Source organism: Malania oleifera, chromosome 9, assembly GCF_029873635.1.
Source record: "Malania oleifera isolate guangnan ecotype guangnan chromosome 9, ASM2987363v1, whole genome shotgun sequence".
Taxonomy (NCBI): domain Eukaryota; kingdom Viridiplantae; phylum Streptophyta; class Magnoliopsida; order Santalales; family Ximeniaceae; genus Malania; species Malania oleifera.
In genome coordinates this window covers 70,418,920-70,435,108 of record NC_080425.1, presented here as the reverse complement: position 1 = coordinate 70,435,108, position 16,189 = coordinate 70,418,920, and positions in this window count along the sequence as shown.

Genomic DNA, 16,189 nt, shown 5'->3' with positions numbered 1-16,189 from the left:
CTTCTGCTCCCTCCAATATCCTCCCAGCGTTCAGAACCATACAGTCTATACGACTCTTATTCCTCTTTTGATTGATAACTGAATGAAAGAATTTAGAATTTTGATCCCCCTCAGTCAACCATTTTTTTTTTTTTTTTGCAATTTGTCCTAAGCGAGATGCTTCCCTCTTCTCCCACACCTAAATCTCCACCTTAGTAGTCAAGTAATCAACTTCGACGTCCTCAAAAAAACCTGGTTGTAGTTGATTTTCTAGATATTCCATCCTTTCCTCAGGAGTTTTTAAATTTTCTTCCACTCTCCCAAAGACATTTTTATTCCATGCACATAATGCAACTTTAGTTCTCTTAAGGCGAATAGCAAGTTTCAGAAGACCAGAGGCTAAGTCATTCCTGATCCAGACATCTTTAACGTACGACAAAAACATATCATGCGAGCTCCACATATTTAAAATATTTAACATCTTGATCAAGTAGGTTTTAGGGTTAAGAATCACTTATAAAGCTTGAATAATAAGTTCCCTTCTCTCTACAGGTTTCATTTTTATGTATTGTTAAGATGAAAATGTAGGTAAGTTAGGACTAACTAATTTTTTTGGTATTTAACATTTCTTGAACACAAACAAGCTATTATAGTATGTATTGTATTGTATTGTGTCATATTAGATTGTGATTTGAAAATTCTTTTGTGGTTCATTAAGAAGCTCATTACTTTGGAACTACAAAATAAAGTCGATCAATTTCCCACTTCCAAGTTCTAATTAATGCGTTAGATTGAGCAGTTCTATCTTGAAAGAAGAAAATTGTTCTTTAAAAAGGAAAAATGAGGGGCTTATAGAAAAGGCTCAAAAAGACCATGGATCTTTTCAAGTTGAGTTGAAAATTTTGAAAAATCAAATCGAAAATGTTTTAAAGGAAAAATGTAACATCCTCAAAATTCATATTATTATATATATATATATATATATATATATCTGTATATATCTACATCCATACCTAAGCGGCGGAAACACAAATCATACAACCATTCACATATATGCTATACAATACCAAAATCCAATATATACAGACCATAGCCGTACAAAAATACCCCTTTAGCATCATCTACTAAAAAAATATACACAACTCTATCAAAAACTCACCCTATAATTAGGGTAATCAAACTACTCTCTATCCACGAGCCTGATCTGTTCGCCTAGCTGGCTCACCTGAAAAATGTTTAAATAATGAGGTGAGTCGACGCTCAGTAAGTGGAAACATGCTATTACTAGTGTGTGGCAACTAAGTTAAGGATACTTTTAAATAATAACTGAACTGTAATGCAACAAATAATCTGTAAAACATATCTTTCTTTTTTAATTTAAAATATACTGTATCGTCTGTATTTTTTACTCTTCATACTGATAATATCATACTATACTCATCATATACTGTAAAACTATATATATATATATATATATATATAACTGTGCTTTATCCCTGGGATTCTGTAGGTCATGATTTGACTCCTCATGACAGGGTTGTGCGGCCCGTAGGCAAGACTTCATCTGGTCGGCCATCTAGATAAGTCAATACTCTCTACACTACCTTAGCCCAGCCAAACTGCATCCACTCCTAGGCTCAGAACTGGCTATTACCTCGTCAAATCGGCCCCCTCCACCCAGTGAACTGGGGAGCTGCATCCTCTCCAAGCACGGCTGACGGTACCCACACACTATCTGAGATATGTGGTTGCACTCTATCTGTATATAGCAACGGTACCGTGCTCTGTAATCTATATCTATACTGTATCTGTCTGTAGTCTTTTCATAGGGATCTGATACTATATACATATACACTTTTTTACTATTTTCATCATATTTCCAAAATTACCATAACGCTATCTTTCTGTACTGTAAATACTGTAATCTCTGTATACTGTATCTGTAGCATCTTGATGCTACCTCTGTATCTCTGTCTGTATACTCTGTCTATATACTCTGTCTGTATACTCTGTATGTTATGGTAATAGGAAACATGGCATGCTATAACTTTGTATATACTGTATCTGTATAAAGTTGTGATATATATATATTGATTTGAATAAAATTGTATACATGTATATGTGTATATATATATATATATATATCTCTCATGAAACTATTCGTATAAAAGCTATATATGCATGTACATTTCTCTGTATAATCTTTGTGAACATATATCTATATCTTTATTTTCTGTATAACTCCATATATAGGGAAAAACTATATAAACTGTATATACTATCTATATCTGTGTATTCAGTATAGTATGATATCTTATAAAAGCTATATAAATTCTTCATCACATGAAAATCTACTCAGGCCACACAAACATTTAAACTCATATTCTGTAAAAATTGTATAATAAACTGATATAAATATGTATCTATGAAATCTCTGATAGCATTATGAAATCTCTGATAGCATTATGAAAACTCTTAACATAGCATATTTCCCTTACTTTAACTTTGAAAAGCCCCTATAAAATTCTGGGTCTATACCAGCAGGATTCCTAACTCAACATCTTGAAAACACAATCCCCCAGAACAAAATATCAGTATTTTCTTACCTATAACATTTCTTATAATTGAGAGAAAGGCAAATACTGAATAAAATGTCATACCCTGAGATTGGGACGAAATCCAACCCAACTTTTCCAACGATCAACTCTGGCAAACTTGCAAAGAACTTCGCCAAGAGCGTCGTGGTAGCCTCAGATCTTTGATCTGGCGAGAAATAGGCTCGAAAATGAAGAGAGAAGTGAGAGAGGGTCGTAGAGAGAGAGAGGGGGGGCGCTGGAAATGGATAAAAATTCAAGTTTTTGCTATTTATAAGGCCAGATTCGTTGACGAGACATGTCACCTTGTCGACGAGTCCTTCAATAAATTCATTGACGAACCCTATCCTTCGTCAATGAAATTCAGAGTAGCCCAAATCCGTCTCTCGGTATTTTCTCGTTGACGAGATGTGGCTTCTTCGACGAATTTTCTTATGCGCTCGTTGACGAATCCCCCGTATTCATCGACGAACCCTGTGTAAAAATCCTAGGTTGTTACAAAAATACTATCTTGAAAAATAAAAATGGAGATCATGGCAAAGTAATAAGAGAAAAAGAAAACTCCAAGAAATCTTTGAGAGTTAAGAAAAATAATGTTTCCAAAAAGAATTCAAAATCTTCTTATAAATCACAAGGTATGCCTCAACAAGCAAAAATAATGCAAATAAATCATGACTCTCATATGAAAACAAGATTTGTCTATATTGTGAAAGAAATGGTCATATTATATATTTTTGCCCATTTAGAGGAGCTAGAGGCAAAGAAAGAAAAATGGAATGGGTTGTGAAGAAAAACCCATTGGGACCCAAGGAGGAATGGGTACCAAAAGGAAACGCATGAGCTCTTTGAATTGTTTCCTTAGGACCTAGGATTAGAAATTAGGTTTAGGTAGATTTAAACCCCCCCTACATAAAAGTATTTGATGAGCTCAAAGTGAAAAATCCCAAATTTTGAATTGTTTAAATTACATTGTTAGGAACTTTCGAAAATCATGCCAATATTGATGAGTTCAAATTATAAAACCAATGTGATGTTTTAATTGTATATGTCATTATCAATTGGTTTCTTTTTGAAAACGTTGGCTATTGTTTATGGGATAAATAGCATGTGCTCCAAGCTTATTAAATGGAAATCCCTTGTTTTTCTCATATAAGTTACTAAGGTTTTGAATTTACATTCAAAGGCATGCTATGATAGGTAAATCCATCTCTTATGGAAAAGGGATGTATTTCTTAGTCACATAATTCGTTTTGATGATATATGCTCTTGTTTGAATACTTAGTAGAATATCTAAACATAGCATTCATGAATTGAATTTTAGTAAAAATAATCACAACAAGAAGTGACATTCTAAAATGAAGCATTTATTTGTGATATCATATGTTTGAGGAATACCTTCCCATTAGTGGCAAATTAGGAGAACATGTCTCCTATTTTCTAAGAGCATTGTCAAATAAAGCCAAGTTAATTGAAAAGGTATATCTTCCTCCTTCTACTTTATCTCATGCCAAGATTCATGATTTACATCTTGTGTTAAATTCATTATTAAATCATGGGTTATATTTGCATGCTATGTTATGAGATATCTTAAAAGAAAATTTTTTTTTTTTTACTCCCAAGATTCTTGTTAGGTTATAAGGGGTAATAATGTTTTAAATGCTTAAATAGTGTTTTGTGTTTAAAATTTTAAATTTTAGTATGCATTATTATTATACTAAGAACCTTAGAAAAATCAAGCCAATATGAGAACTTTAGTGAAACATCCAATCTATTTCGCTTAATATATATATATATATATATATATATATATATATATATATATATAATTATGATTGGTTATTATTTGATAGTATTGGTTATTGCATAATTAAGTAAACCCCCTAAATGGACAAAGGATCTTAACTAGTTAAATAATTTTTTAAATGCTATATACATATGCTTTTATATGAATATCTTAAAATATAGCATATTTTGTCCATCATACAAAATTGAGCTTTTGTAAATTAATTATAGACTTTGCACATATAGCCCTAAGCTCATCTTGAAGCTCAAATGATTAATATATTCAAAAGATCATAAATTTTTTGTGCTTGGGTTGTATAATTGAGGGGAAGCAGCAAATCTAAAGTTCATCCAATAAATACTTTAGTGTATTGTGCTTATTTTAGAAATATCTTTTATGTATATATATATATATTGGATGCTTTGTGTGAATTGAATGCTTACTATCCATTACTTTCTAAAAGTTATATTATTTGATGAATAGTTTATATTAATTGGATATACTGAATTGCAAGCTTGATTTGAACGTCATCTGCTTAGCCGATGCAAATTTGCGCATTGCATGCTGGTAGTTGACTAGGGTTTTGCATGTTGAATTCATTTATCTATTTTAGATATACATGCTAGTTAGTCAACTAAAATTAGGACTCCATAAGACTTATTTTTAAATTCTAAATACTTTTGAAAGTCTTATGCAGTATCAATATGGTGACCAAGTTGAATTTAGTGTTTTAACCTTAAGTGGGCACTTAGATTGGTTCATGCACATTGTAATTAATGAATATTTATAAATGATGCATGATAAAAGAACCATTTGCATGACAATTTTTTGGTAATTATAAGTCTTTGCATGTTGAATGATCATGGCTTGAAATCCATTACATATGGGTTGAACTTTATGAATTTTTTATAATGCATGCTGAATAATTGAATAGATAGTGGTGCATGTTGAATCCTAAATATTGTATGTTATATTGAAAAACATGCAAAATTTTCAATAATCCTTTAAATTTTCCTAGAATGATCTAAATTACACACATGCTTTTTACCAAGTTGTTTGGACACATTTACTGTAACGACCCAAAAATTTTAATTAATAAAAATAATAATAAAAGAAGAGAAAAGGGAAGAAAAAGAAATATTTTAAGGGTGTCAGCAAGAACTCGTCAATGAACCAACTGGTCTCATCGACAAGTGTCCTACCTTGGCTCATTGACAAAGGCACATGTCTCGTCGATGAGGAGTTACCGAGAGGGTTTGAGGCATTCTGAAACTCGTCGACGAATTCAAGGTCTCGTCGATGAGTGTTCCTCATGGGATCGTCAACGAATCCATTTGTCTCGTCGACGAATCCCTACCTATAAATGACAATTCTTTTCATTTTTTAGCGAGAAAACGTTGCATGTACTCTCTCTCTCTCTCTCTCTCTCTCTCTCTCTCTCTAGAAAACGGCCCTCTCACCTTCTCTCTAGGTTTCTGACCCCGTTTCTCCTCGTTTTGACAATCGGAAGCTACCACGAGACTCTTGGAAAGATTCTCTACAACATAGGAAGAGTAGAATTTCAGTTTGAGAAGTTTGGGAAACATCTCAAAACCAGGGTAAGTGAGATAGTTTAGGGTTTTATTATTATTTTGTAATATATGGAACCTAGGAAGTATTAAATGACTATTTTTTCTGAGATTTGAGCAAGTTGGGATTTTTGGAATACAGGGTCTTATTTCCGTTCGATTTAGGCAGGAAATTGAGGAGCAAGTAAGGGGAAATACGTTACATCAGGTTTTATTAATTTTAAACTGGTTAATTGTTGGGTATAAAATTCTATATATTTAGGTAAATTATTCTGAATGATGCAGGCATTGAAAATACTATTTTTAAATATATATTATATTGGGAAAAACTGTGTGGCATGAAAAAAACTTTGATAATTAAATGGTTGTGGGTGTTGCTTGATTTTGACTGATGTATACCGATGGATATTGTTTGGATTGCAAATTTTGGTTGGTTGTTGGTACTATTTGTTTGTGTATATTGTGGTAGATACATGGATGTGCTTGAATGGTTGGTTTTGTTATTGATTTGTGTTGTGGTTCATGTAAATTGCAACATAACTTTGGCAATGGTATGAGGAGGTCGTTATATTGTACTTGATATAGCCGTCATATAACATTGGTAGTGGTATGAGGAGGTTATTATATGGACATTTATATTGGAGGGTAAAAAATTGACAGTGGTATGAGGAGTTTTTTTTACCTATTTACAATTAACAGGGTACTATATGTTGTAATTTGTGTGATGATTAGTCTTGTGTGGACTGTGTAACATGTGTGGACTTGTCCTGTGTGGACGTGTACGTTGTATGTATGATAGTCCTGTGTTGACCAGTCTTGTGTGGATATGTATTTTATATGGATTAGAGTCCTGTGTGGACGTTGTATTCTATGGATAGGAACCCTATGTGGGTGCGAATGAAAATTGTACGAATTATTCTGTGTGGATTGATTGTGGTATGCATATATGTGTGGAACTTTGTGAAAATATTGGCATTGGTTGCGTGTAAATTTAGTTATTTAAATATTTATGGTAAAGTAGAATTCTCCACTCGAGGGCTTGTTAAGGAAGGCGAGTGCTCTGGTAATAATTTGTGGATACTAAGGTAGAGGGAAGTCATTTGTATGGGCGAGTGACCTTCCCTATTCTCGGAGACTTTACCTGGATACATAACCCAATGGTTTACCGAGAAAGGTGAGTGCCCTGGTGTTAGCACTAGAGCATAGGGAATCTACTTGTATGTGCGGGTAGACTTCCCTATTCTCAAGAATTATCAGTAAAAATAATTGTGTATGTGTGTATGCGATTGGGTGACAAAGAAGTTGACAATGATGTGATTCTGAATGCATTCTCTCAACTGTTATTGATAGTGAAATACAATTGTATGTACATTTTGTAATTATATATTAAACACTTCAGCCACACATTGTTGTCACTTATTTCTTCCTTACTAAGAGGAGTGTCACCCCGACATATTTTAATCTTTTCAGGTCTTTTAGGTGATCGAGCTTAGATAGCTCCAGGGCGGGGTTAGTTTTTGTGAGTGGATACCAGAACGATTATGTGTTTAGTTTTATGTTTAATATATTTTGGTCCTGGTTATGTAATATGAAGAATGGGATTGTACTTTATGGGTTTGCATATGTAAATATAGAACACTAGTATTTTGTTTGAAGTTATTTAATTAATTCTACTACGTGAATGGTATCAGATATGTATGATTGGTCTCATAACACTTTGGACCCCATGTGATGGGTCCGGGGCATTACAGTTGGTATTATAGCATAACGGTCTTGCAAACTTTAGGAGGATTAATACCAAAGTATAAGTTTGAGTTGAATAAGGATAGGAATTGGTAGATTAGGGTGTTGATAGGAGTTTGAGTTTGTTTCGTAGCCTAGAGGCAGAAATATTTTGACCAACTTTTGTGATTTTCTGAATTAGTTGACGGTTTCAGAAAACCATAGTAAATCCATTGACGGTGATGTTTCTAAGTGGAGAAGCTGAAATATGGAATTTGAATTTGAAGGTTAAGATGACTACGGATGATTGGATGTCAGATGTTAATTGCGGATTTGGATATTAAAATGATTACTTGTTATATGATTTTGTTCGTTATATTAAGATGCAGAAATTCTAAACTTGCCTATGCTATACATATATATTCAGGGATGGATCCTAGAGGCAAAGACGTGGATGAAGGAGGAGGAAGCAAGTTGGGAGCTTCCAGTGGGTATGAGATTGACACCTTTCGTTTTTTGCAAGGAATAGCTCGTCAGGTTAGGGAAGAAATGAGATGAGACTTCAGGGGATGAAGCTATCCACCAGTGCATTAGGGTTGTACAATTGATCAATTCACCCATCTAAAACCCTCATCTTTTGAGGGTGGTACTGACCTGATTAAGGATGAGACGTGGATGCAAGAGATGGAAAAGATACTAGCAGTGTCGAACTGCACTGAGGAGCAGAAGGTTCTTTTCGCCACCTTCAAACTGGCAGTAGAAGCTGGACAGTGGCAGCATACGATGAAGCTATTGGAGGCACAGCGAGCAGTACCTATGACAATGACCTGAGGTCGTTTTAAGCAGGACTTCTATGATCGATATTTCCTGCCACCACTAGAAATGCAAAGGCGGAGGAATTTTTCAACTTGACTCAGGGGCGTCTCACTATTCAACAGTATGCTGCTAAATTTATGGAACTTTCTCTCTTTGTACCTTCCATAGTTCTAGATGAATATCAAAATGTGAGGTGGTTTGAAAGGGGTCTGAATCATAGGATTCATGAGCATATGGCATGTTTGTAGATTCAGGATTTCGCATAATTGGTGGAAAAAGCCACCGTGGAAGAGTCAAGTTTATAAAGAGGTGCAGAGGTGTCACAATGAAGAAAGAGACCCATGTCTCCCCACTCCCAAGCAAATGTCAGACAAGGGTCATGAAAGGGAGACATAGATGTTGCAGGTCAGGGGTCAGATAGGAATGATCAAAGACAACAGGGCGATTCGTCATGCCCCCACTGCCCTAGATGTAACCAACGACATTGGGGAGAATGCTAGAGTAGGGGTGTCGTGTGCTATAGATACAAAAAATATGGTCATATAGCTCAAGAATGTCGAGAACTTCTGAGCAATGCACCTGCTCCGAATCATAATCAGAGGAACAACCCAGTGCCTCACGGCGGCGGTGCCCCGACATGTGTTTATATGTTGGGTACACCTAAGGCGGACAACACTAAAGGCACAGGTAATATGTCTACATTAGCATGAGTATTGATTTTGTTTGATTTTACATGTTTTCAGTGTTGCATATGTTTTATTTGATTAAAATGTATGAATGTGTTTAGTTAGGTTTTTAGTTGTGAAAATGGGTGATTAACTAAATTCGAGGATGAAATTTTTTGAAGGAGGGGAGAATGTAACGACCCGAAAAATTTAATTAATAAAAATAATAAAAGAGGAGAAAAGGGAAGAAAAAGAAATATTTTAAGGGTGTCAGCAAGAACTCATTGACGAACCAACTGGTCTCATTGACAAGCGTTCTACCTTGGCTCATCGACTCATCGACGAAGAGTTACTAAGAGGGTTTTAGATATTCTAAAACTCATCGACGAACTCATGGTCTCTTCGACGAGTGTTCCTCATGGGAGCATCGAAGAATCCACGTGTCTCGTCAATGAATCTCTGCCTATAAATAGCAATTCTTTTATTTTTTTTAGTGAGAAAATGTTGCATGTACTCTCTCTCTCTCTCTCTAGAAAATGACCCTCTCACCTTCTCTCTAGGTTTTTGGCCCTGATTCTTCTCGATTCGACAATTGGAAGCTACCACGAGACTCTTGGGAAGATTCTCTGTAACATAGGCAGAGCAGAATTTTGATTTGAGAAGTATGGGAAATATCCCAAAACTAGGGTAAGTGAGATATTTTAGGGTTTTATTATTATTTTAAAATATATGGAACTTAGGAAGTATTAAATGGGTATTTTTCTGAAATTTGAGTAAGTTGGGAATTTTGGAATACAATGTCTTATTTCTGTTCAGTTTAGGTAGGAATTTGAGGGGCAGGTAAAGGAAAATACGTTATATTAGGTTTTATTAATTTTAAACTGGTTAATTTTTGGGTATAAAATTCTACATATTTAGGAAAATTATTTTGAACGGTGCACGCATTGAAAATATTGCTTTTGAATATATATTATACTTGGAAAAATCGTGTGGCATGAAAACAACGTTGATAATTAAATGGTTGTGGGTGTTGCTTAATTTTGACTGATGTATACCGATGGATACTGTTTGGATTGCAAATTCTGGTTGGTTATGGATACTGTCTGTTTATGTATACTGTGGTAGATGCATGGATATGCTTAAATGATTGGTTTTGTTATTGATTTGTGTTATGGTTCATGTAAATTACGATATAGCATTGACAGTGGTATGAATAGGTCGTCATATCATACCTGATATAGCAGTCATATAACGTTGGTAGTGGTATGAGGAGGTTGTTATATGGGCATTTATATTGGGGGGTAAAACATTGGCAGTGGTATGAGGAGTTTGTTTTACCTATTTACCATGAACAGGGTAGTATAGGTTGTAATCTATGTGATGATTAGTCCTATGTGGATCGTGTAACTTGTGTGGTTGATAGTCCTGTATGGACCAGTCCTGTGTGGATGTGTATGTTGTATGTACGATAGTCCTATGTGGACACGTATTTTATATGGATTAGAGTCTTATGTGGATGTTGTATTCTGTGTGGATAGGAACCCTGTGTGGGTGTGAATGAAAACTGTACGAATTATCCTGTGTAGATTGATTGTGGTATACATATATGTGTGGAACTCTGTGAAAAGATTGGCATTGGTTGCATGTAACTTTAATTATTTAAGTATTTATGATAAAGTAGAATTCTCCACCTGAGGGCTTGCTGAGGAAGACGAGTGCTCTGGTAATAATTTGTGGATACCAGGGTAGAGGGAAGTCACTTGTATGGGCGGGTGACCTTCCCTATTCTAGGAGACTTTACTTGGATACATAACCCGATGGTTTACTAAGAAAGGTGAGTGCTCTGGTGTTAGCACTAGAGCAGAGGGAATTTACTTGTATGAGCAGGTAGAATTCCCTATTCTCGAGAATTATCAGTAAAAATAGTTATGTATGTGTGTATGTGATTGGGTGACAGAGAAGTTGACAATGATGTGATTCTAAATGCATTCTCTCAACTATTATTGATAGTGAAATACAATTGTATGTATATTTTATAATTATATATTAAACACTTCAACCACACACTATTGTCACTTATTTCTTCCTTACTAAGAGGTGCCTCACCCCGACGAATATTTAATCTTTTCAAGTCTTCCAGGTGATCGAGTTAGATAACTCCACGGCGGGGTTAGTTTTTGTGAGTGGATACCAAAACGGTTATTTCTTTAGTTTTATGTTTAATATATTTTGGTCCTGGTTATATAATATGAAGAATGAGATTATACTTTGTGGGTTTGCATATGTAAATATAGAACTCTGGTATTAGTTTGAAATTATTTAATTAATTTTGCTGTGTGAATGATATCAAAGATGTATGATTGGTCTCATAACACTCCGGGCCCCATGTGGCGGGTCTGAGGCGTTACGTTTACCATGCTTAAATTACAAGCATGAATATTTTGTGCTTATTTTGAAAATGTCCGTTCTTGAATGATCATTGAATGATTGATCTACAACAGATGGTTTAACTTCTGAATCATCATTCATTAGTTTGGAAGGTAGTCAGTCTAGGCTTTTCTAATATTATGGTTTAGCACCCAAAATTTTGGTATATGTATTTAGCACACACTCACCTCACCATCATGAAATCTTAGATTGAAGGGGAGAAATCATTTCTTAGGTAAAATAAATTGTACCTCTCTCTTTTTGATGATGATCAAAGAGGGAGAAGATATTTTGGTGTCCTTTTTGTTGAGAGAATGTTGTGTGGTGTTATGTGTGAAGGAGAAGTGAAATGCATGGAAAATGCATGTGGGGTATGCATGTGGTAATTCAAAGATAATATGAAAATTCTAATTACTTACTTGTTTTATCTTACATGAACTTTCTATTTTATTGTATGCATGTTTAAAGATCTAATAGATATGAAAAATATAGTTAAATATTTTTACCTTATATGCATAAAAGGGGGAGCATATTTTAGTACCATTATAGAATATGCATAAATTAAGGGGGATTTTTAAGTTTCACCCTATAGGAGAACACCATTGATTTGCCATCATCAAAAAGGAGGAGAATGTTAGCCTTAGAGGTTATGTGAGTTTAATTACTTGTTTTGAAAGGGGGAGAATGTTAGCCTTAGAGGCTATGTGAGCTTAATTGAATTGTTGTTGATTTGCTTCGGAAAGGTAGATGAACCGATCAATGATTTGACATTGGTTAGATATTTGAAGAAGATTAGTTAATTTTTATATTGCTTTCATTAATGGAATTTGTTTTTACTATATAAAGTTTTTTTCATATAATATAGTAAAATTTAAGTTGTATTAACTTTTATAAATTTATACAAAATAAAAATTGAAGATTTCGTCAAAATTTGTACTCCTAAATCAAACTTGGATACTTGATGGAAATTGAATATGTATATATATATATATATATATATATATATATATATATACATATATATTTAACTTGCACATGTTAAGGGATTTTTTTTTAATTTAAATATAATATAGTAACATTTAAATTGTATTTAATTCCTTATAAACTAATACAAAATTAAAATTAAAGATTTTGTCAAAATATACATTCCTAAATTAAGCTTGAATGTTTTGATAAGAACTGAATATGTAATGTTAAAATACATATTCATATCCAACTTACACATGCAAAGGAATTTTGGGTAAATTCAGATTTCAGAATAAACCGTTTGTTCATATCTATTTGTATGTGTAGCACCTCCAAACTCAGTAGGATCTAATGTGCTACTTATATTTTTAGTGAAAATAATAACAACAAAAAAAATAAATCTAGGATATTATTATATTATTGTATTTATATATATGAAAATTTTAAATTATTTATGCATATGATCTAGTAATTAATTATGAATCACCAATATAGGTACGTGTTTCTACAAACATAAACAACGTATTTAAATTAATTAACATGTCTTCAATAATACTATCATTTTTCTAAGAGAATATAAGATTGTTACTTGTCCTTGGGAGCTTTCACCTTAATCTCATTTCCTCCAATGTTACTATCTTTAGGATCCATTCTTGTAGTGACTCAGAGAATTTATAATATTTAAATAATAAAAGGAAGGAAGAAAAGGAAATTAAAAAGGGGGCAAAGCAGGTTCCCATTCGTTGACGACATAGCATATTGGGCTCTTTGACGAGAAAATACCGAGAGGGGATTTTGGGTAATTCTGAATTTCATCGATAAGGAAAAAGTTTGTCGATGAATTGTCTTTTTGACCTCGTTGACGAGGTGACGTGGCTTGTCGATGAAGGCTAGTGTTTAAATAGGTTTAATCTTCATTTTATGGCCGAAAACCTACGGGAATGTCTCTCTCTCTCTCTCTCTCTCTCTCTCTCTCTCTCTCTCTCTCTCTCTCTCACATTTCGGTTCCCCACACTTCTCTCTTAGATTTTGGGCGGATCTTTTGCAGTTTGACAATCCAAAGCTACCACAATACTCCTGGGGAAGTTCTCTGCATATCTATCGGAGTAGATCGTTGGTGGGGCTAGTTCAGAATCTATCTCAAATCCATGGTAAGACTTTCTACTCAATATTTGACTTCATGACAGTTGTAGAAAGTGTAGTACATGTAGAAATACTAAAGTTTAGTTATGGGGAATGTAATTTTCAGGGTGTTGAACGGGAACCCTAGAGATGCAGGACTGTTTATCTTATGAGCTTTTCAGGAATCAAGTAAGGAGATAAACTAAGCTAGATGTTTTATGAAAGTATAAGTATAATTTATAGCATTTGATTTTAGAGAAATGTATATATGTAAATATGCATTATGTTGGAAAATACTGCTGAAACTAATGAGATATTTTGAATATATGAAAAACTCATTTTGTGTGGCATGAGTAGAATTTATAATAAAATAATGTTTTCTAGGAATATGATAGTGCTATGGATATGATTTGCCGGCGTATGGGAATATGATAGTGCTATGGATATGATTTGCCAGCATACGGGCCATGCTATGGATATGATTTGCCAGCGTACGGGCAGAGCTATGGATATGATTTGCCGACATACGAGCCGAGTTATGGTAAAATATGAAATACCGGCGTACAGGCCGATTATTTTTTATGATATATATAAATATGAAAAATGATGCGATGATATTGATTTGGCAATTATAGTATGAAATATTCATGTATCACAGTTTGATTATATGTTATATGTTATCAAAACCTAGTTGGCATGATTTAGGCTAGCACTTGTACGGTACCACTGCTATGTGTTCATGATCATCATGATATTGTATTAACGCTGCTGTACGGAGTGGCATGTGGAAGGATGGTCGATGTGATTTTAAGAAGTGTGAGCGCCCCTGGTGTACGGACCAGGTCTGGCAGATCCATCAGACTTACAGACTGTACTTTGACTTAGCAATGGTTAGCCAACCATTGTCAGGTCTCGCCTTCGAGCCACACAACCTAGTCATATGGGGGTAATACATGACAATAGCTAACTAACCTACTAGGATTGTTTTCGTATTATATTTATATGAGATGAATTATACTATGGAATCCATTATGTTCTGTCATGTTTTGATTATACATGTTTCTCCTAGAAATGAGATATACAATTTTACTGGTTATGTTTATGTAAATGATTATATATATATATATATATATATATATATATATATATATATATCACGGAATTGCTTATGTTATCACATACTAGTATTAGTTTATTTCCCTTATTGAGAGGTGTCTCACCCCAAATTATATGAACTTTTTAGGAATCCCTGATAGGAGAGTAGATAAAGTTCCGCTAAGATAGTATAGTAGATCTGCCCTCTCTGAACGGTAAGTTTTGGTAGGGCCAGTTGGATTTTGTGGGAAATGGCCCTAGGACTCTTTTGGGGTTGTATATGTATATATACAATGGATGTAGAACTCTGGTATTGGAATGATCGAGTTTGCGTTTATGATATTAGAATTTTATGTTTCCTGCTGCTTAGGCTTCTGTATGTATTTCTATTATATCTCTAGTACCCACGAGTTCAGGTTGATCATGATCTGCTGGATTTATTATATTGATTTGTATTATGTAAGGAAAAAATAAATATTTATGGAAATTAAGCAGGTCGTTACAATTCTTAAACAATGATCAAATGTTATTTTAAAATCATAAATCTATTATTAAAATATAATAATATAACAAACTAAAAGAAATATTCTAAACTACCCAATCCTACCCACATCATGTTTTATGGCTAAGCTCAGGTAAAATCTATATGTTAGAGTATGCAAAATTTATATCATATGCTCTGATACCAATTGTAAGGATCCGAACCCGAGTGGGTTCCTACATATAAATTTTTCAGCGGACGCTAATAAATCTAAATTATTTTGATTACCAGAACACTAATTAGTTTTATTACAAATATATGTCTCAACTATTAAAATGTAAATTTCTAAAATTCTAAAATACACAAACATATTCTAAATTGTATTATGCTAAATTTTTATTCAACTATACTCTTTCTATTTCCGCCCATATACTTGCTATGCCAGATTTCCAGTACTCTTCAAAATGATCTGAAAAGTAAAATAATGATTGAGGTGAGACGACGCTCCGTAAGTAAATAAAATTGTTATTAATGTGTGGCCAAAATGAGCTTTCATAATATTTTAATTTCAAAAAATAATATTTAATACTATAACTTCAAAATTGCTTTGAAAATAAATGTAAATTTAAAAATTTCTGTATAAAACTTTTACTATCATCTATAGCAATAAAATTTTATAATCATATACTACAACTGTTAAACTGAACTTTTTAACTTTAAAACTATAACTATAATACTTAATCATGTATGTATATATATATATATATACTTTTCCTTATTAAATAATTATCTAGGCACAAAAAAGCCCCTGTTCATATAAACAAATATTTTTCCTTCAATTCATCAATAGCTCTGTATACGTAATTAAATATGTATATACACGTACTGTAAAAACCACCCTTAGGCCTATTAATCATAAGTCATGTTTACCCCCCTGACTAAGTTGTGCGATCTGAAGACTGAACTTAAGT